Consider the following 20,267-nt stretch of genomic DNA (forward strand, 5'->3'; position numbering starts at 1 on the left):
AACGCAGACGTACAGAGGAGAATGCTGCCGAGTGCTGTGGAGAAGAGAAAGCCAACGGGAGGACTTCAATGGAGAGACCCTTTCCTCTTCTCGGCCTCACGGGGGACTCGCGCACTCTCTCCCTCTCGCGTATCGATCGGCGAAAGTGAGCCCGAAGAGCGGCGCGGACACGATCTCGCCGTGAACGAACGCTCGTGCGTCGCCGGCTCCCAGAGGAGAGAAAGAAAAAGCGCGCTCAGCTCTGAACGAATGTACAGCCAAAAACAAACATAGGACGAAAAGAATAAAAAAAAATGAAGCGCGCACGCATCGCGTGGAACGCAGACTCGCACGTAGCTACGACGGAAACGGAGGTGGGGGAACGGACGGCGGAGAACAAAAAAATAAAAAATACGGAGTAATAAAAGCGCGCGCGGTACGCCCCTCGCCCTCTCCTCTTTCGGCGTGTGTTCTCCTCGCCTCTACTCCACGTAGTCTCGTCATCATCCAGCAGCAGCACTTCGAACATCGGGAGGAGCCCGGGCCGGTTCGGTTGGACACAGCGGCGCGAGCCGAGAGCGCGCCGGTCGCCGGGCTTTGGATTCTCGCTGGGTGGCTTCGGTGCGACGACGGCTCGTGGTCGTTCGCAACCCTCCGTGCGTGCCCCGAACTCGAGCGAGAGACTCAGGCTTATCGTCGCGGTACCCCGTTGAATCTCAGCGGTCGCTCAAGAGAGAAGCCCGATTCGACGCGGCATCACCCGTCAGGCTCGAACGCCGAACCCGTCGCGTCGGACATGAAGGCGTGGAGGGAGAACTGGAAGGAGAGGAGAGAGAGGTTAGTTCAACGGTGGTCCTACTTCTTCAAAGTCCTTCTCCACTCCGTGTTGTCCCAGTCTCCATCCGACGCCAGTTCGCAACCGACGCAATGGAGCTCTCTTAAGCCGGCGAGACACGAGACGGCGACAGTTTCGCGCGCTTAGTGCCACGACCTCGTCGCCTCGACACACGCCCACGACGTGGGGGAGAAGGGCGGAGACACCGAAGGCGCGAAAACGTCAAGTGAAGCGTTCGTGCGGGAGAGGAGCAACAGGCGTCGACGAGGAATACGTTGTTGTTTCTACGCACGTCGACTACGATGTTGGCCACGACGCGTAACGCCGGACCCGATTCCGGGAGGGGAGAACGTTTGTAACGGGACTGCGAGGAGGTGGCCACGCTCATTGAGCGGACCGCTTTGATATGTGCTGTGCGGAGAAGCCCCTTCTTACCGCGGCGTCGTCTTGCACGGTGGCGCGCCTTCTTCCAACTTCGCCGCTGCCTACTTTTGAGAAGAGTCCCAGCGGTCGCAGCGATGCTGTGATCAGGTGAGCGGCGTCGGTTTTCTTAGGTGCGCGAAGTTGATGCTGTTCGGGCCGTACGTCGCTCGGTTGTGCGCGTAAGGCCGGATCGACGTTACTTCACGAGTTCGCGAAAGTAAATAAGTGAAAATGTAAAGTAAGAACAGCGCAAAGTAAAGGACGAGGAAGAAGAAATTAACGTACATTGAGAGGAATGTACACATAGGAGAAATTTAATGTACACCAGGAAGCGATATACGGATTATGGGCTAGACAAAAAAAATAAGTAAGCAAAAGAAACATCTTAATTTACGCGTAATTAAGAAATTCAGACGCATTAACTGAAGCTCACGAGTGCACTGGAAATCTTGCAACGCGCGCGAGAGAGAAAGAGCAAATGATAAATGAAAGGTAGGGAGGGACCTGGACCTGGAGAGGCAAAGCAGAAGAGTGGGTCTAAAAATTAATCTGCAGAAAACTAAAGTAATGTTTAACAGTCTCGGAAGAGAACAGCAGTTTACAATAGGCAGCGAGGCACTGGAAGTCGTAAGGGAATACATCTACTTAGGACAGGTAGTGACTGCGGATCCGGATCATGAGACAGAAATAATCAGAAGAATAAGAATGGGCTGGGGTGCATTTGGCAGGCATTCTCAGATCATGAACAGCAGGTTGCCATTATCCCTCAAGAGAAAAGTGTAAAATAGCTGTGTCTTACCAGTACTCACCTACGGGGCAGAAACCTGGAGGCTTACGAAAAGGGTTCTACTCAAATTGAGGACGGCACAACGAGCTATGGAAATAAGAATGATAGGTGTAACGTTAAGGGATAAGAAAAGAGCAGATTGGGTGAGGGAACAAACGCGAGTTAATGACATCTTAGTTGAAATCAAGAAAAAGAAATGGGCATGGGCAGGACATGTAATGAGGAGGGAAGATAACTGATGGTCATTAAGGGTTACGGACTGGATTCCAAGGGAAGGGAAGCGTAGCAGGGGACGGCAGAAAGTTAGGTGGGCGGATGAGATTAAGAAGTTTGCAGGGACGGCATGGCCACAATTAGCACATGACCGGGGTTGTTGGAGAAATATGGGAGAGGCCTTTGCCCTGCAGTGGGCGTAACCAGGCTGATGATGATGATGATGAGGGAGGTTAACTCGAATCAAGTTTGCACTGCCGTCCTCAATGTAAAGTTGAAATCATAGGTGAAGAAAGTAATCGACCTTATCTCGGAATCCCTGGTCCCTATACTGTTGCTCAGAGGAGAAACGTAGTTAAATGTGCGCTCATGTTACCTGCTTTTCCATGCCCTGCACTTCACCGAGCTGCAGCATGACGTTAACTTGCGCCAACGAGCTCAGTTATCTGACCTGCAGAAACTACTAGAGGAGTTAACGAGAGCTAAAGCGCTGAGCGAAGAACGGGTACACACATCGTGTCACGCGATGACAGGCGCTTCTCGTTGTATGTCACGTTTCGTACTCGTCCTTCGCTTAGTGCTTATAGTTCTCGTTAATTGCGACGCACCAATAGCCCAAAACCGCGAACCTATCACGCTAGAGGAGCTGTGGTTGCAGCTCGCCTGGTGGCAAATGTATACTTCGCTATGCAGAAATATGCGAAAATTTATTTGCTTGATTTTATTGATTACCACTTCTCAGAACAGCCCGATATAACTGCCCAACCAAACCATTGTGGTCATGTTCGCGGCTTTCAAATACGATCGGTATCCTTAAGCTTTAACCATCCTCGGAGCAAAAACATATATGAACGCCTTATCGCTAGCTGCGAACTTCTCGCGGAAGAAGTTTTGATGAACTGATCCGTGTGCGTTCGGCACATATTACACGATAACGTGTCTGTTAAAAAAAAAAAATTATGGGGTTTTACGTGCCAAAACCACTTTCTGATTATGAGGCACGCCGTAGTGGAGGACTCCGGAAATTTTGACCACCTGGGGTTCTTTAACGTGCACCTAAATCTGAGTACAAGGGTGTTTTCGCATTTCGCATAACGTGTCTGTGTCTGTAGCTACTATCAAAACGATCACCTTTCACGACATCAAGTCACAGTAACATTCTTGGAGGAATATCCTCTGCATTTGTTTAAACCAAGAATGTTGGAAATCGAAAATGGATATATTAGAATTCAGACGGCGTTACATTATGAAATAAGCCAAAGGAAAACATGCAAAAGCATAACAAAGCCCTTAGACTGTACTAGAATATGTTTGTTTACTGCGCCAGCTATAACCGGCGTATGGAGAAATGTGCAACGAAATAAACTTCAGGAACAATTAAAAGCTTATATGCGAAGAGTTCTCAAATAAAAGAGAATAAAAGAAAGGCGAAGAGTTCTCACATTAAAAGAGAATAAAAGAAAGAAGACAAGTTCTCACATTAAAAGAGAATAAAAGAAAGAAGAAAACAGAGCGAAACAAAAATACCAATGTGTGTGACGCACAGGTGATGTTTTGCGTTGTACTTTTATTTGTGGACTATTCACATGTGTTCGTGAGAAAATTCACCCAGCGTTATGCATCCTAAATTGGAACTCGGTGTGATCGCTGTGATCTGAGTGAATCTGGTATTGCTAAATTAGACGATCGATTCTGTTATCGCTAAATTACACGTTTGATGTTGATCTGATATCGATCAATGACACAATTGATCTAAACCTGATATCGCCCCATGATGCAATCGATGCTAATCGGATGTCGCTCAATAACACATGACTTATTTCCATTCACGCGTAGAGCCAGCTTCAATATTCATCGATGAGCTACGGCGATTCGAAGATCGGAATCGTATCGCATCATGTCAGCCCCATCAGAATCAGAATCGCGTGATCATCAGCGATATTTCCAGAGATACGGCGCACCAATTTACCCCGTTCAAGATGCGTCGAAAGACTAGGGATTCAGTTGATACCGTCGTTGTATATGCATGCACATCAATGATTATTTTAAAAGGCTGGGTTGTTTCTTTCCTGCCGACGAAATCAAATTTTACAACTAAAGGCACGTTAGATCCGACAGCAACAGCTGGGATGCAATAGAAGGCGCTCGGAAAGAGACTCCCGCACAACTGAGTTCAGCTGTGGTTCTTTAACGTGAACCTAAACCAAGCCCACCGGCACTCTTACATACCGCACCACAACGAAACGCACCCTGGAGTTCAAACCTCGACGTCGTGCTCGGAAGAAGAACGCCCAAACCGCTCCGAAACCGCGACAGTTGAAATGATTTATAGCGCATTACGTACAAACTAGACGCCCCACCTAGCGTTTGTTCACGAAAGGAAGATACTAACACGTACAATTTCTCGTCTGCGAAATCGATTGTAGCATATTACGCACAAACTAGCTACTCCACCTAACGCTATTCGCTCTACTTCAAAAGCAACTAACGCGTGAAATCACTTTTCTTGTCGGCAAAGCCGACATCCGGCTTTGTAGCCGGGCTGTACGGCGGTCGATGATAAATGAAGAATATCCTTGGAAACGCATAAACAGAGCCACACGAGCCAAATGTATAATTGCAACTGGGGCTATCTGGCTTGGCTGAACGTTTCGAATATTACAATAGATGAAGGGTCAAAAGTGAAACAACGCACACAACAGGAACACACCTACACTAGAAAGTAACACTACTATTGAGTCCATATTCAAAGCTAAGTAAGAAGTGCCATTGGGTAAAGTCTGGGTTTCGCGAAACAGCGCGATCGAAACAGTAGAACACATTAAGCGACGGGAACAGCGCTGACTTTTTTTTTCTTTTTGCTGATCAACGTGATACTTGGTCTCATCATAACAAAAATGCAATAAATAGAACGATATGCCAAGGGGAAAAGAAACAAGTAGAAGAACAGAAAATAATCAAACAGAAAAAATACGAATACAATATACCATTCTCTTCGTGATGCAGCTTCCATGTTAACACACACACACACAAAACAAATTACGAGTCGATACCCTCAAAACAGCCAAAAGCACTCTCCTTCGTTCCACAGCGAGAGCGGCACTATCATACATGCCGAGAACGTCCAGAAGCTCGTTACACGTGACTAAACATGCAGGCATAGTGCTTCCAAATAATAGAGATGCAAAAAAAGATCCGCAGAATTCAGTTACGCAGTAGTTACCTGCAATTCTTTTATTAGACAAACTGCTGCTATCTCCTCAAGCTCTTTACTGTACACCAATTTGACAAGTTTCACTACACCACCGCTGCCCCAAAGCATACCAGTATACGTAGTCCGTAGAAGGCTGAAGGGCAAGTATATGGTGAGAAGCACAACTGTCTTTGTACCATGACAAACCCGCTCAACCCTAGTGGAATAAGCCAGGGAGGAGAAAATAACAGGAGTTAGCAGGAGTGGAGTTGAAGAGACGCACTCTTAACCTGCCTGATTCACCCAGCCGTCATCCGACCCGACCCGGCAATGTCACGGCACTGGCAACCATCGTGCCAGATCGTTTCTTCTCCGGTTTCTCGTAATGTGGAGCGCCGGTGACGTTACCGGTGACGTTACCAACATCACTTTTTTATTTCCTTTCTTTTTTTTTCTTTTTTTTTCGGAACAACCTGCGAGAAAACGCTGTCCCGGCGGACGCCGGAGTCGGGAAGCTTACGGGACGGGGTGGATGACAGCTGCGTGAATCAAGCCTGAGATCAACTGGGAAAATGTACAACGGCCATAAAATGACTTCTTGGGAGCTTAGTGGGTGCAGATTTGACACCAGTATAGTTAATCATGGCAGTTCATGGTGTCCAACCCCTTTTTCTTCCGTGCTGTGCTTCATTAATTGTACTCATTAATTGTGCTCATTAATTGTGCTCATTAACGCCTAACGACGTCATTCTCTTTGACATTCTTCTCGAGGTTGCCTTGAAATCGAGAAGCAGAAAAGCGGCGAGCGCTACTGTCATCCCGGCGCCAGCAGCCCCTCCCCCCCCCTGCCAATTCCCCCCCTCCCTTCTAGCGCGCACCGGCTCTCCACGCCGTAAAGTCAATTCGCTCGCAACATACCCACACGCTACACACAAGACGTTTTTTCCGGCAAGCGGGCTTCACTGCAGCGACCACATGTTTGCGACAAAGCAAACCCAGCGAATACATTACGAGACGGGAACTTGGAATACTATCCGGCTTGTTATAGGGTGGGTCGGTTAGCAATATCCTGACTTGACGTCCGCATGATCAGCCGAACTAATTTCGAAACCTTTAAAAACCAGCTCTTCAGCTTGTTGAGTTCGTGCTCTTGCATTGCAAGTACGTGCGGCTGCGAAATACAAGCTATTAAGTGGCCCCGTCGAGCCCAAGCTTCACCACGAGGCCTAAGCTTCGCCAAGAGGCTAAATGTCATGTCCTTAGAAAAGCTTTTATTCTATGCAGAGGAAGAGAGAAACGAAAAAAAAAAGGTATGGAGGTTAGCCAGAAAAGAAGGCCGACACGGGCGGTAACACGGCCCGTGTTGTTCTTTGTTTATTTCGCGGTCCTCGCTGTTTTTCTTTCTTTCTATCTTTCTTTTTTTTTCGGAAGACAGGCCATGCAAAAGATTATGGACGTCCCCCCCTCTTCCCACTTCAGCCTTTGCAAAGAGAGAGAAAAATGGTGAATAGGAAGGCTGGGAGGTTAACCAGAGGCAGTTCCGGTTGGCCATCCTGCATGAGGGGGGCGGGGGGCGTACAAGAAGCAGCGAGGTAAAAAGAGAAAGGGCGCCGAAGGGACCTGTTTGGGGGCGCTGGCCCCGAGCTTTTAGTTCTGACAGTGGACGATTCTCCAATTGGTCCCACACTTTGCACATCGCTTGCCTCTCGGCCCTTATATGGCGGGCCGACACAGATGTGTGCGAGCGTCTCATCATAGGTGCACATGGGGCTGTTGGTAATTCCAGTAAGGAAAGCATAAGAGTTTGTCAGTGTGACGACTAGCCAAAGGCGGTACAGCATGGTCTGTTCACGTCGTGCTAACTCAGGCGGTAGATATATTTGTATATCCGGAGACAACGAACGCTAACGACACATGGTGAAAACGTTCGGGTTCCGCAGAGGCAACGCAGATTCACGAGACATCAATCGCAGCACCGCCGCAGCGGCTGTTCGCAAAAGCGGAATCAAAACACATTGACCACTTTCAATTACACATCGGGCGGCTTCGTCGGCGTGTACGTTACCGCTGATGTTGCAATGTCCTGGAAGCCACTAAGATTATGTTGCATCTTTTGTCGTGGCGGCGACGATATGTCTGTAGAATTTGTGAGGCCAGTTGTTCATTGGGTCCGTGGCGCATTGCGCTTTGTATGTTCTGAGGAACTGCTGCCTTGGATTCGGAAACAAATACCACTGCCCATCGTTGCGGTGGTTATTCATCAATAAAACCAAGTGCAGCACGGAGTGCCGAAAGCTCTGCACCCGTCGATGTGGCCCCACATGAAGTGTTTAGCTTGATTTCTCCAGATGTCGCGGGGATGATGACTGCAGCAGCAGAGTTGTCGAGTTTTGCCGAATCATCAGTGCAGACGTGTTGCTGGAATCTGTGCACGTTATAAATGTGTTGCTAAGTTGCTTGCTTTAAGGTTTACAATGACGCTTCAGCTTTCTTTTTGGCGATTTGAATTGCCAATTGTACTGGCGGCCGGTTCAGACACCACAACGGTGCTGACGTTCATGTAGCGGGCGAGAATTGTGTCGGAAAGTAGGACTGGTGTCCTACAGTACTTTTGGCAAATGCCGAATGCAAGCAAGATGGCGTGAGGGAATTCCGAGTCAGGTGTCGGATGTGTGCTCTGAGGACATCTGCAGCGATGAAGGCTGTCATAGGAGAACCTCTGGCAATGGACACCTTCGCGATCGGCGAAGATAGTGACAGGGCTGTATAGGAGAGTGGCATGTGCAATATGCCAGGGACAGTGGAAAACAATTGTTGCTTGTCCACAATATGACTAGAAACGACGGGCATTAACGTCTTAGCTAGCGGAATATTGACAATAGTTCGTTGAGTGAAAAATTGTTCCTGGACCTTTGGCTGGACACAAGATCAACTAAGCGGACCATCAAGGCTCTCTTTGTATTTTTCGTTAACACAGCCCCATCTTCAACGCAGTGCACGGGCACTTCGGACACGAACGTGTATCTAGCAGCATCACGTTGCCTGTCCTCATCATTCTTATCGCCCTCTTCTCACCTCCCTTCTGAGCACATCGGCATGCACTACTATTAATACTGCACCAGCACTAGTACCTCAGGCCGATCGCTTCTCAAACTAAATTTTCCTCGCTCTTTCTGTAAGCAACAAAGCAAATGTATCGGGACCTGCTTGAGACTTTCCCTGTCCAAAAAACAACCGTCCTCTAGACTTGCAGTTTTATTTGTGGGAGAAATACAGCGATACCTCACGGATCATCGGCAAATAAGAGTGGTTTCGCAACTTGTGTTACCGGAAAAGTTGGACACCTTTAGCAGCAGCGGTCGCTCCAAACCATTCAGTCACATGCACATTAAGAAAACAAAACAACATATAATCCACAAGTTTGACACGATCAATGGCTTTTATATCTCTGTCGAAAACGTGCGCAGTTCAAGCAAACCACGAAAGCTCGGACTAACCTCTCCTATGTTTTCTTCATTAAAACCGTCCTTCTCCCAGTGTAGAAAAAATATATAACAGGTAACAAAGTGCATCCATCGACCACCAAATGCCGAAGTCAAGCTGACGCAAACAGAGGGGCGTTGCCAGCTGGCCAGTTTCATGACGTCAATACAACGTTGACACTGTAAATCGCCCATGGCAGCTGATTGCTGGACGTTCAAGAGAAGTGAATACTTCAGATAATTCTTTCCGCTGATGCAGCACCAGTCACAGTGCGCGACTAACTGGAATCGGTGGCGATGAAAACAAACTCGATATGGACAAATCGGGAAAAACGCGGAACAAGGTCATGATGTGCGTCCGTCGACCACCAGAGCTACTGCAATACTCTCGCAAACAAAGGGGCGTTGCAAGCTGTTGGCATCCATGACTCAAACAAAGGGTTGACGGTGAACTTCAAGAAAAGCCACTTATTTTGTAGAGGAAAATGCAGAACAGGTCGGAATGCGCTTACGTCGATAACCATTGTCACCGAAAAGGTCAGGAAGATCGTGCATATGCAACATTAAAAAAATCAATCCACCAAACAATTGTTCCAAACGTATGCCCCATGCTTGAACAGAGAAAGCGCTGAGGAATACAGAAGTAAAGCGATCGATTTCAAATTACAAGTGAGGACACAGCGTACGATCCCACAAATAACACAAAATTTAGTAATATATTTCGGTTCATTATAACTGAATTCCGCATTATTTCGCGTGCGCAAGTGTTTAATATACAATGTACTATCTTCTTTTTTATCATTATGTCTCCCGCAGAGGTTGCCAAGCGGCATAATACAATAATGAAATTATGTAGGAGCACGAAGGCACGTTTCATGAAGATTCTGCAGGGGTGACTTATGAAATGCGTTAAGCGCAAGCCATCAGTCATAGCCTGTCAGGTTAAAAAGATTAATCCTTCAGCGCTATGAGGCTAATCTCTCGTTTCACAATCCCGTGCTCCCGTTTATCCCTATATAGTGCATTTAGGCGGGTGCCCTTCCGGCAGACCTCTCTGCCGTTCTCTCTCACCCCATTTCTCACAGCAGCCATCTCCCCTCTTCGCCCCATCCTAGCAGGTTTCATAATTTGTATTTAACTTTAAAAATTGGCTTTAGCCTAAAAGATGAAACGACTGTTGGTACGCGTAAGCCAACTGTGTCAAACTGCTTGTGAAGCGAAACTTTACCCTCTCTCTCTTTTTCTCTCTCTCTCTCTCTCTCTCTCGCTCGCTCGCGCATATACTTTGCGGGTGCCGTCCTAGATAGCAGAAAGCAACCTGATTCTTCTATCCGCGACATACCTGAACGTAAACTGGCCATATCCTACTCAATATGTGGCAGTGTGTAATGTGGCCGAACTCGCTGCTGGATGCTGTGACGCCGAGCGGGACACAACTTGAAGCTACAAAGTAAGCGCCGCCGGGCTTGCAGCACTGCGTAGGCGCCCATTCTTGGTTAATACCCCAGATTGATAATGCGCAACCATTACACAAAGGGCATGAAAGCCTTATATTTCTTTACGCGGGGGGTCGTGCTCCTCTGTGTGGGCGCCTCTCATCGCAATTATTCCCTCGTCAAGCACCACACATCGTCCTCGTCACGTGGAAATCTGACAGCTACAGACAGCGACACTTCGCTCGCGTCACCCGTTACTCCTGGTAGCTCGCTAACGCGAACGAGCGTCTCAATTTACAGCCGAACGACATTATAACGAAGTGCTTCGGGCCTCCGAAATCTTTCGTTATAGAAGTCACTTCGTTATAAAGGTTAATCACCGCACAGCTCACAATAGAACCGGGACACATTTCTTTCCCCTTCGTTACGGAGGGCATTTCGCTGTGACAGCGTTCGCTGTAAAGGCACTCGACTGTAGACCGAACAAGCGTCGGATCTGCAGAAATTTGGCGTGCCACCTAACAGCATGCGCCTTTCGCCGTGCCTTACGCCCAAATTCTCTTTGGAATCCGCAGGTACTCGCAAGACGTGGTCACACTGCCTAGCTGAGCTTGGCACGGCGTAGCGACTTCCGGCCACCCAGACCCGCCCCGCGCAACAGCTCTGCAACCCTGTCTCCCTACAGCCGCCCGAGCACCGACAGGATAGACTGCTGCTGCCCTCTGTAAGTGGATAATCGCACCATTACGATCGAAAAACAGTTCGTTCAACTTCCTCGATCGGCAGTTTTGGCGAAACAGAACTTGACTGTACGGCGTTTCAGACCTCCCTGAAATTTCTACCAGGGCGTTTAGTCCTCGTGGCTATTTTATTGAAGGGACACAAACTTCACGTTGAACAGGTTCGAAAAGTCGAAAATGCAGGGAACTGCTCTGTTATGTAAGAGGTCACTGTGGCAAGGTTTGAAGCAAAGAGCACCTCAGCTGCTCTATTTACGTATGTTATATAGCATAGATTATTATGGTAAAATAAACGAACGGCATATTTTATTTCAACATCAGAGAAGCTGACGCTGTTGTGCATGGGAAACCTGCGACTAAGGTTGTTTAACGCCACTCTCGCGAAGAAAGGCTGTTTCAAGGATGAAATGAACGAAATAACAGGGCAAGCACAAACAAGGTAAAAAGAAAACAACGCTTACAATGTATTAGCATAGTTCGCGAAAACATGTCTGGAGCACGTGTTTGTTTGGGTGTAGGTGATTCGTTGTAGGACCAGCCGAAATAAAACAAGAAAGACAGGAAGCGTAACTATGGCGAAAACGGGAACGTGAACATGCTTTAATATCAAGGACTACGTGCACATCAGCGACGGCTACAGCTCGTTTCGTACCCGCCGTCGTGGCTTAGCGGCTATAGTGCTGGACTGCTAAGCAGGAGGTCGCGGGATCAAGTCCCGGCCACGGCGGCCGCATCTCGATGAAGGCGAAACGCAAAAAAAAAGAAGAAAGAAACGCTCGTGTCCCGTGCATTGGGGGCACGTTAAAGGACCCTAGCTCGTCAAAATTAATCCCCCATTACGGCGTGCCTCAAAATCAGATCATGGTTTCGGCACGTGAAACTCCAGAATTCGTTAATTCAGCTGGTTTCGGTCAATCAGCAACGAGAGCTGGCTACGCGTTCCAGATAGTGTCGCAACAGGACAAAAAAACGAAAGCAGCAGTATATAGCTACCTAAAAAATCCAGGCAACATGAGTAGATCCTTTGTGCTATTTAAATTGGTACTTGAAACGAAGTTTTTTGCCGGCGTGGGTTCGGTTGATATTGTTAACTTTTAATTCCACAATGCGTCGTCTGCGAAACGTAACCCCCAATTCCATCCCTATCAAAATTTCGGCCACGGTGCCTCGTTCGAAAAACTACACGGTATAGAAAAAAAAACAGAAACTTGTTCAAACTTTCAAACCAGTTTTGGAAGGGCCTCATCTGGTACCGGAAGACTGAACTGATAGCTGCATCTAGGGCTACGCTAAAGCTAAAAAATACGGAATGCAACGCCCGTGCACCGTGCGTTTGGTGCGCGTTAAAGCCCCCAACTGCGGCGTCTGTAATAATCAAATCGAGGCTTTGGCACGTAATACCCCAGAAAATAGTCAATAATTTACAACCCAAAAATAATAAAAGCAGATATGACGTGCTGCTCGTGTGCAGTAAAAGTTGATAGCACTTTAGCAGCGAACTACTGAATAATCAGTAGTAGAAATTAGAAGAAAAAAAAACAGAATTAGAAATACGTAACATGTTTCGCTATCGTGTTTCTGGAAAACGCCAAAACTCGACAGATTCCAGAGTTTACCAGTGAATCACTAAACACTTGGAAAAAAGAAATTAGTAGACCTGCTGATGAACCGGCAGTTGCGGCAACACCCCGGAGACTGGAAGAGAGCTGGCCCAATGCACGCAACTTATACTTGCGTGAATCTTCCGTCTAGGCGGAGCCGCGTGGAGCGGCGATCAGAATTTGCCAATAGAGGGGAGCCCTTCTTTTGGTTACGTTTTCTGATTGGTTGACATGGCCTGCATAGTTGTGCTGCATTTCACAGAGCTGGTGAAATGCAGTGCGAATCACCAAGAGCGATGCAGTGCTCAACAAAGAAGGTGTTCTTTGCAAACCGCTCCTGGGCAATTCTGGCCACATATGGTAACAGGACGTTATGCAGTTTGCGTGCCGGCACATTCGCCCGTAACACGCGCGGGAATTGCCTACCAACGACGCTGGAGTTTCGATTTATTGGCTATGCAACGCACCGCGGCTGGGCTCCGTGCAGAAGTTTGGTCGTTCGTACACGCATTCGGAACTCATCTCACCATGCACGCCAACAGCGGATGGAACGAGGCTTCAGGTTAAAAGCCTGCCGTCACGCGATCGCACGGAGTTGAAGAGGCGTGCTGCGTCTACGCTCGGACATGCATGGCCCGCGACGATGCGCTCAAAGATGCCGGGCTGGCGATGTAGCAAGTTCACGGAATCGCGTTTGCTTCCACGGCTTTCGGAACTCTCATAACAGTTTTTAAGAAAGGCGGCTTCACCGACGTTTTCTTAGAGAGTGGTTGTCACAAAGGATCTTGTGCCAAACGAACTCTTCGAACAGTAATGTTCATTATAAAATATAAGGACGCCAAATAAACGGACACACACCAGAGAAGAGAACGGGACAGGGCGTTCTCTTCTCTTCTGTGTGTCCGTTTATTTGGCGTCCTTATATTTTATAATGAACAGCTACCAACTAACCCAAGAAGCAGTGCTATTAGGAACAGTAATGTGCGCGCACGTACACAAGAAAGAGCCAATGTCAGTCGCGTCTCCGCAAATGAGCGATCCATTTCAAGTGTTGGGAGAAATGTACCAAAGAGCATCTAACAAAGCCTAGAAGGTTACCGAAGTGCGTACCCGGCGGTGTTTATCAGCATGCGGAAAACGTCAGTAATCATGGAGGTGTGGGTATATGCTCATGTTCACTCCTTTACAGCTACAACGGGGAGGAGGAGAAGAAAAAAATCGTCGTGGAGATCACGCAGTACCTGTATGCTTGCCCTTTAATCGTGTAGACACGCGTTGTGGTCACGATATCAACGTCACGCTTGCGTGTCAGATTGCCCCAGAAACTAGAGAGGACCAGAATAAAAGGCGACATACTGCCCCGCTCGGTTGGTTGCTCATCGGGCGCAGAGGTTCAACTCAGATCGCGTGATGTAAGGTTCAATCGCACTGAAGCATGTCATCCTCTGTTAACCTAGTTTTACAGCTACATTATCGAGTTTACATGGTGTCTATCGCACACTAATGATCACATTTTTCGTTTTTTCAAGCCCTGAGCTTGTCAAAAAAATACATGTATACTTACGAGGCATTCGACCTCGGCTCCAGCTCCTTTGAGCCGCCGTGCCTTCGTTGTGCCGTCGTCGTGCCGTGACCAACAGTACGCTGTGAACATTGTCACGCCGTTTTAATCATGATGACGTTGGAGATTTCTGGTCGGGAAGACTTGAAACTTTCTATCATAGTACGCCCCCCCCCCCTCCTAATGTACTCGAATCTTGCTGCTTTTTTTATTTAAATGAAAATAAAAGACGTAGTCACCTTATAATGGTGACAGCTACTCCTTTTCCCATAGCGGAAACAACAATATAAATACATATGTAAGAAAACGGAAAGAAACCACGCCATACGGTCAGAAATTCACAGTACACAGTCCTATAGACCCATGAACATATTAATATAAAAGGGTGCCCCAATTGTTGCTTAATGCTCGCCTTTGTTAAAGTTAAACTGCTGGGTATATTTCTCGATTAAATCTGGCAAATCTGACAGCGGCAGCACATTGATCACGCCACATAAAAACAGCCAGCCTATCAGCCACTACGCGCCGCTGTAGCGCCATTGAAAAAAAAAAAAAAACACGACCGCCACATTCTCCTGGTTTAAGACGCGCGCCGCCACCAGTATTCATATGCAGTTCAGCACTACCCCCCCATATCTGCGGTCGTGAGAAAGAAAGCACATCGATTGAATCTCGAGTCGATACGAGCGGCCGAAAAGAAGCCCGCTTGACTTTCCCAAAGGCCGCCGCCACCCCTGCCGGGCCGTGGCTGCTCGCCAGATCTGTGCTCACAAACGCCGAGAACGCGAACGAAGGCACGCACACGGGCGGCCGTACGCAGCAGCGCCGTCGGACGCGAACAAAGAAAGGGGGCGGGCGCGAGAGAGCTCCGCCGCCCCCCTCCCGGCGACGGGCCCGAACAAACACAACCCGCCGTCAGAAAGTGCGCCGTTGAAGGGCGCGTTCGTTGTCGGCGTTGCAGCTCGGGCTATAACGCACGCCACGACGCCGGAGCTGTACGGATGGAGAGGAGGGGGCCACGCCGGGAAATGGTGCCGGGACACACGACGCGCAGCCCTTCGGCCAGGTACACTGCTGGCCGGTCGCAGTCTCAGGCGAGAAGGTCGGGAAAGGGTAAGGGCGGTGTCAAGGCCGCCTGACATGGTAATGAGTTGAAGTGCCTATCACAATTTGGGGGAGAGAGAGAGAGAGAGAGAGAAATACAGAGCAAGGGGTAGCCTCATAACTGGATGCGTCTCGCCTATGGAAGCGTGGCAGGTTGCTTCAGCTGTCACAGGTGGTGTGTGGACCACCCAGGTAACGTGGTCCGTGACAGTGAAGCCCAGAAGTTGTGCGGAGTCAAGGGGGAGGGGGTGCGAAAAAAATCATGCATGGTGTTCAGTAGCATAACTCGCGCTTTTTATGCGAAGCATACTAGCCGCACAACCACGCTATTCCTTGCTGCGCCGCGCGCGGCCGCGTAGCTACCATATGACGTCATAACAGCTGCAAAAGCGGTGGCTCAACTCGTGCGCTCGCTTGCGGCCGCGTAGCTACATAGCCGGGTCTCAGCTCGTGCGCTCGCCTGCATGAGTTGTTTCTTCGTCTAGCAAAACAAAATGTAGCCAAGCAACAGCAGTTCACCAGGCTAAACAGTGGTTCAAGAACTAAAATAAGGGCTAGTATGCTTCGCATCCTGGGCTTAACCTTAGCTAAGCCACAGCCATTATTTTTAAGGCGGAAACCTCAAGTGGCTCGTTGGCACGGCTCATACAGGAAAAAAGTGGCGTCTAGTATAGTGAAGCAAAAAAATATATATACCGTCATCAGGAATGGCTCATACCCCCTTAAGCAAGCAAAGATGCAATGGCTGCATATGAATGAAGAAGCGAAAGAAAGAACGAAAGACGGAAAGAAAGAATGAAAGAAAGAACGGAAGCACCTTTAGATATTGCATTACGTGCTCACATGGTCGACCTACACCGCCATACCTTTACTTCATACTGCGGCTCGTTATGTCTTGCAAGAAGTCTTAACCCTCCGATCGCATAACTTAATGCATTACCACGTTACCAGCAGGCTTTCGCCTTTGCGTGTTACAGGAGGGCGTTGTACCGGTGGCAGTTTCCAGCCTTTTCATCGCTTTCTTTAAAAGCGAAACCTTAACAGCGTTTTGCAAACCATACTTTCTGATCGGGATGCTGCTGGCTGCTACTATTGTACTGGCGATTGAATATTGTACTTTCGGTTGAATCGAATAACGCACCCGATGGCGGAATCGAATCTCAACCCCCCAGCATAGCAGCCCGACGCTGTAACCATCAGGCCGTAATCGCGCTTTTCATTTTTCACAGCTTTTTTTTTTTATTCTCTTTTTACTGAACAAACACTTACTCAACTTAATAATGCACCAGCGCTTCTGTGCCTGACACGTATTAAAGCATTCCAAGCACTACCAAATCATGACGAAAAAGATAGAAAGGCTGGGTTTTTCAGTAAAGTTTTGCGAAGCTAGATACTTGCCATGTTGGTCCAAGTGCCATAGACGATGAGGGCGAGGTGGCCTCGCCGGCCATAATGAGGCTGAAGAGGTGCAGGGTTGAAAGTATTGGTGTCTCCAATCCACGCTGTGGAGGTGGTCGGACAGCGAAGCTGTAAACGACACGTAGAACGATTACCCATGGTGATGTAGCGCGAAATTATTCACATGACGATATTACCGTGCACTTAATTATTAGCCTTAGACGTTTGAACGGCCTGCGACATGGCTTGCGCCGCTACTTCATGCGCTTACAAAGAGTTGACCAGAGAGAAGTGCACTTCACCACACTTTGGCCGCGTCTCGTATGCACGCTGCTCTTCAGGAGTCCTCATTATACATGGTATTCTCATAATTCTGTCACAATTCAAAAAGTTGCTAGACGGGTTCTTCTTTGCATACGAAATTGTTGTTACGCCACTCCCTGCTTCGTATGCTACAGTTGCCTCTTTTCAGCGACTGCAGCTTATGCAACCGTAATCTTTACCGGGAAACGCTTGCGGCGAACGCTATGCAGGAAGGCGAGATTTCTGGTTCTTTTGTTTTCGTTCCCCCGAACAGCCGGCGCCGCCGTTGCCGCGGATGCGAGCGCCATCTGTTGGAGCTGCCAGAAACCCGGCGATGCACGCGGCGCGCGCCTACCGAGTTCTTATCTACGGACACGACAGGCCACATTGGGAGGTAGAGCTATACAGCTTCGCGGTAAAAATTATGCATAACATTCAGTTGCCTATCAATGGTATGTCTGCTGAGGGCTACAGAAGGTTATCAGAGCGATAACATAATTTCCACACCGCCTTTCGCAGAGGACGAGGTGGTCGAGGTCTTTTAGGACGGTTTGAGGTTTCAGTGTTAAGCAATATTTGAGAGTTTGATGATAGCTGGGAACCACAACCCAGCAACAGGCCTGGGATGCTAGTTCAGGTGCGATGATTTAATATTGTAACCAAACTAGATTATAAGGTATTAAGGAAAGATATTCTTTCGATGGATTTCAATGACATATACAACGTGGATATCGACACCAAACTAACAAACCTAATCACCGCTCTTAATATCGCTCTAACCAGAAGTTAACGCAAGGTCTTAAATGGCCGACATGATAAGCCTGTGTGCCCTTAGATGACAGAGCATATACTTGAAACACGTAAGACTAAATAATATTGGTATGATAAGTGGTGACATAACAAATCCAACGAATAGTGTAAACAATTCAAAACACAGCGGAATAAATCTGTCCCTATGATTTGATCACGTAAAAGAGGTTATTATACAAAGTTAATTCTGCAGACAGATGTCAACACAAAAAGACGTGGGAGAAAGCGAGAAACAAGGTTTAATGAGACAATGGAGATGTTAGCCCGGCGTTTTGCCTGACATGCTACTCCAGGGAGGGAGATCATGCATGAAGTTGTAGGGAAACGGAAACAAACCGCCCTTCCGAATTCTGTTTACTAGAGCACTGTAGGACAATTCAATACATATTTTTTCATGTATCGAATATTCCTCAGCGGCAAATTTTAGTGATTGTGACAATATATCATTTTCTTATTGGCCGCGAGATCGACCTATAGGTGGCAGCACCGTCGCCCCGTTAGTGTGGATGCGTCGCCCGTGCGGTGTGTGGAAGTGTAGGGAGCTACTGTTTTCATTCCGCGATTCTGTGCTCCGTGCCCGCAGAAAACGCTTCATTTACCACCGTGAGATTTTGTTCGGTTCCGCAATGCAGCACATATTGCACAGAGCCAGGGATAAGCTTTCACTACTATCCCGTTGACGCGGCACGTCGCCGAGAATGGCTCGTCAGGCTTCGGAACGGCACGGCGCCTTCCAAGTATGCGATGGTGTGCAGTAAGCACTTCGACGATGGTGCGTTCAAGCGTTCGCTGACGAAAAAGGATGGCGAGTAGTCCAATAAGATATCACGATTGGGAATCCTAATCGGCAATCTGGGCATTAATGTTTGCTGCATGCGTAGTTGCTGTGTGGTTACTGTGCGTGTCAAGATCGTTGCAGTCCGCGAAAGTTCGTGTCGGCGTGGCCTGGGATGCCAGTAATAAGTTGCCTGTGCTTTTATATACTTCCGCAAGTAAATTAACCGCGTGTCCACGCATGCAATTTATTTTATAAACTTTATGCGCCGCCTGCGCAGTTAATTCAAGGTTCGCGCTCAGCTGCGAGTCCGTTTAAACGACCGTCACCGAGCGTGACTAGTTGTCACGTTTTCCGTTGTCTTTCCTCAGCCACGGGAACTGTTCTCTGTGTTCAGAAGTGTGAATACGAGCACCGAAACACGGCAACTGTGTACGCATGATCTCGTACAGATTAAACAGTGTCGTTTCGCGAGCCAACAGCGGATGGTCCATTAAGCGATGAACGAACATGCGCGAGCGAATTTATTGCTACTGCTCATATTGATATATTTTTTTCTCTCTATTATAAGGGGGCGGAAAAAATTGAAGCCCGATGCACTGCATTCAAGCACCACTCAAGTGCCTGCATGCGAAAGTAATTAAAGGAATCTAATGATTATGATACAACATAAATTATACGTTGCATGCTTTATTTGAGCTTCGTGTAACGGTTGCAACTGATTATAAAGCGACTCGAAAACATTTTACTATGGTAGTAACACTCTGAAACTAACTCGCGATTTCGTAGGTCTGGCGAAAAACAAAAATTTATAAAGCAACATAAGTTATCTAAATTTATCGCATAACGTAAACACATCGCAAATCAGCGAGTCAGCTTAGTGTGATGTAATGTAAACAAATCGCGATACGCGCCGCGACCAACTACATCCGAACATGTTGAGGCAATACTTTACCCTGCAGGGCATGTGCAGTTCAATTCTGCTATTTTTGTCTCGTCGGTCAAATTCAGGTCGACTCGGTGTGGGTCTTTACTAAGTGCGGACGACTGCAGCACGAATGCGATAACGTGCACAGGACCGTCAGAGCAGCAGGTGGAAGCGACGGCACTATACACTCAATGATGTGGCCCGCCGCAACGACTTGGTCGCCTTCGACGAGACACCTGACACCGTCCCTAACATGGTTGAGAATTGTGCTTAGAAGCAAGGGTGCTGTAAAACGGAAAAAGAACGCATGTTAACCTCACAACACGTTAAAAGGAGACGAGCGCACATGGTGTGGTCGCGCTAAGCAAATGCTTTTCGCATCAGTACACTAAAAACGTACAGCGATTTACTTTACGAATTTCCGTTACAAAAATGAACGAATAACAGGTTTAGAGGTTAACCATCGAACAAACCGTCCTCGTCAACATCCATCGTGATTTCGCGATCTGCGATCGCTCCACACTGCGGCTGGAGCGGCGACGGGCCACCGGTATCCACACTTAGGAGCTTCGTCACCTCGCCGCTAGGAGCCGACTCTGTTCGATCTCGAGGCCAATAGTCCTGTTTTCAACACTTTTGCCATGTACAACATTGAACTCGAGGACGACATAGCGACAGCTAGTGATATGCCAACATTTA

General features: G+C 48.0%; 1 protein-coding gene and 1 long non-coding RNA gene across 2 annotated transcripts in view; one reads left to right on the forward strand and one right to left on the reverse strand.

Annotated features, from left to right (window-relative positions):
* Positions 1-457: 457 nt before the first annotated feature.
* LOC135916543 (serine/threonine-protein kinase NIM1-like) overlaps positions 458-20,267 on the forward strand; it is a 77,477-nt gene continuing 57,667 nt past the window's right edge. The window contains exons 1-2 of the mRNA XM_065449965.2: positions 458-1,345; positions 10,924-11,072. The gene's annotated coding sequence lies outside the window, so the exon portion shown is untranslated. The remainder of the gene's footprint in view (positions 1,346-10,923; positions 11,073-20,267) is intronic.
* The window catches only part of LOC135916544 (uncharacterized), a 73,250-nt gene continuing 69,733 nt past the window's right edge, over positions 16,751-20,267 (reverse strand). Inside the window, exon 3 of the long non-coding RNA XR_010568971.1 lies at positions 16,751-16,881. This is a non-coding gene — a long non-coding RNA (uncharacterized lncRNA). The remainder of the gene's footprint in view (positions 16,882-20,267) is intronic.

Source organism: Dermacentor albipictus, chromosome 9, assembly GCF_038994185.2.
Source record: "Dermacentor albipictus isolate Rhodes 1998 colony chromosome 9, USDA_Dalb.pri_finalv2, whole genome shotgun sequence".
NCBI classification, from domain to species: domain Eukaryota; kingdom Metazoa; phylum Arthropoda; class Arachnida; order Ixodida; family Ixodidae; genus Dermacentor; species Dermacentor albipictus.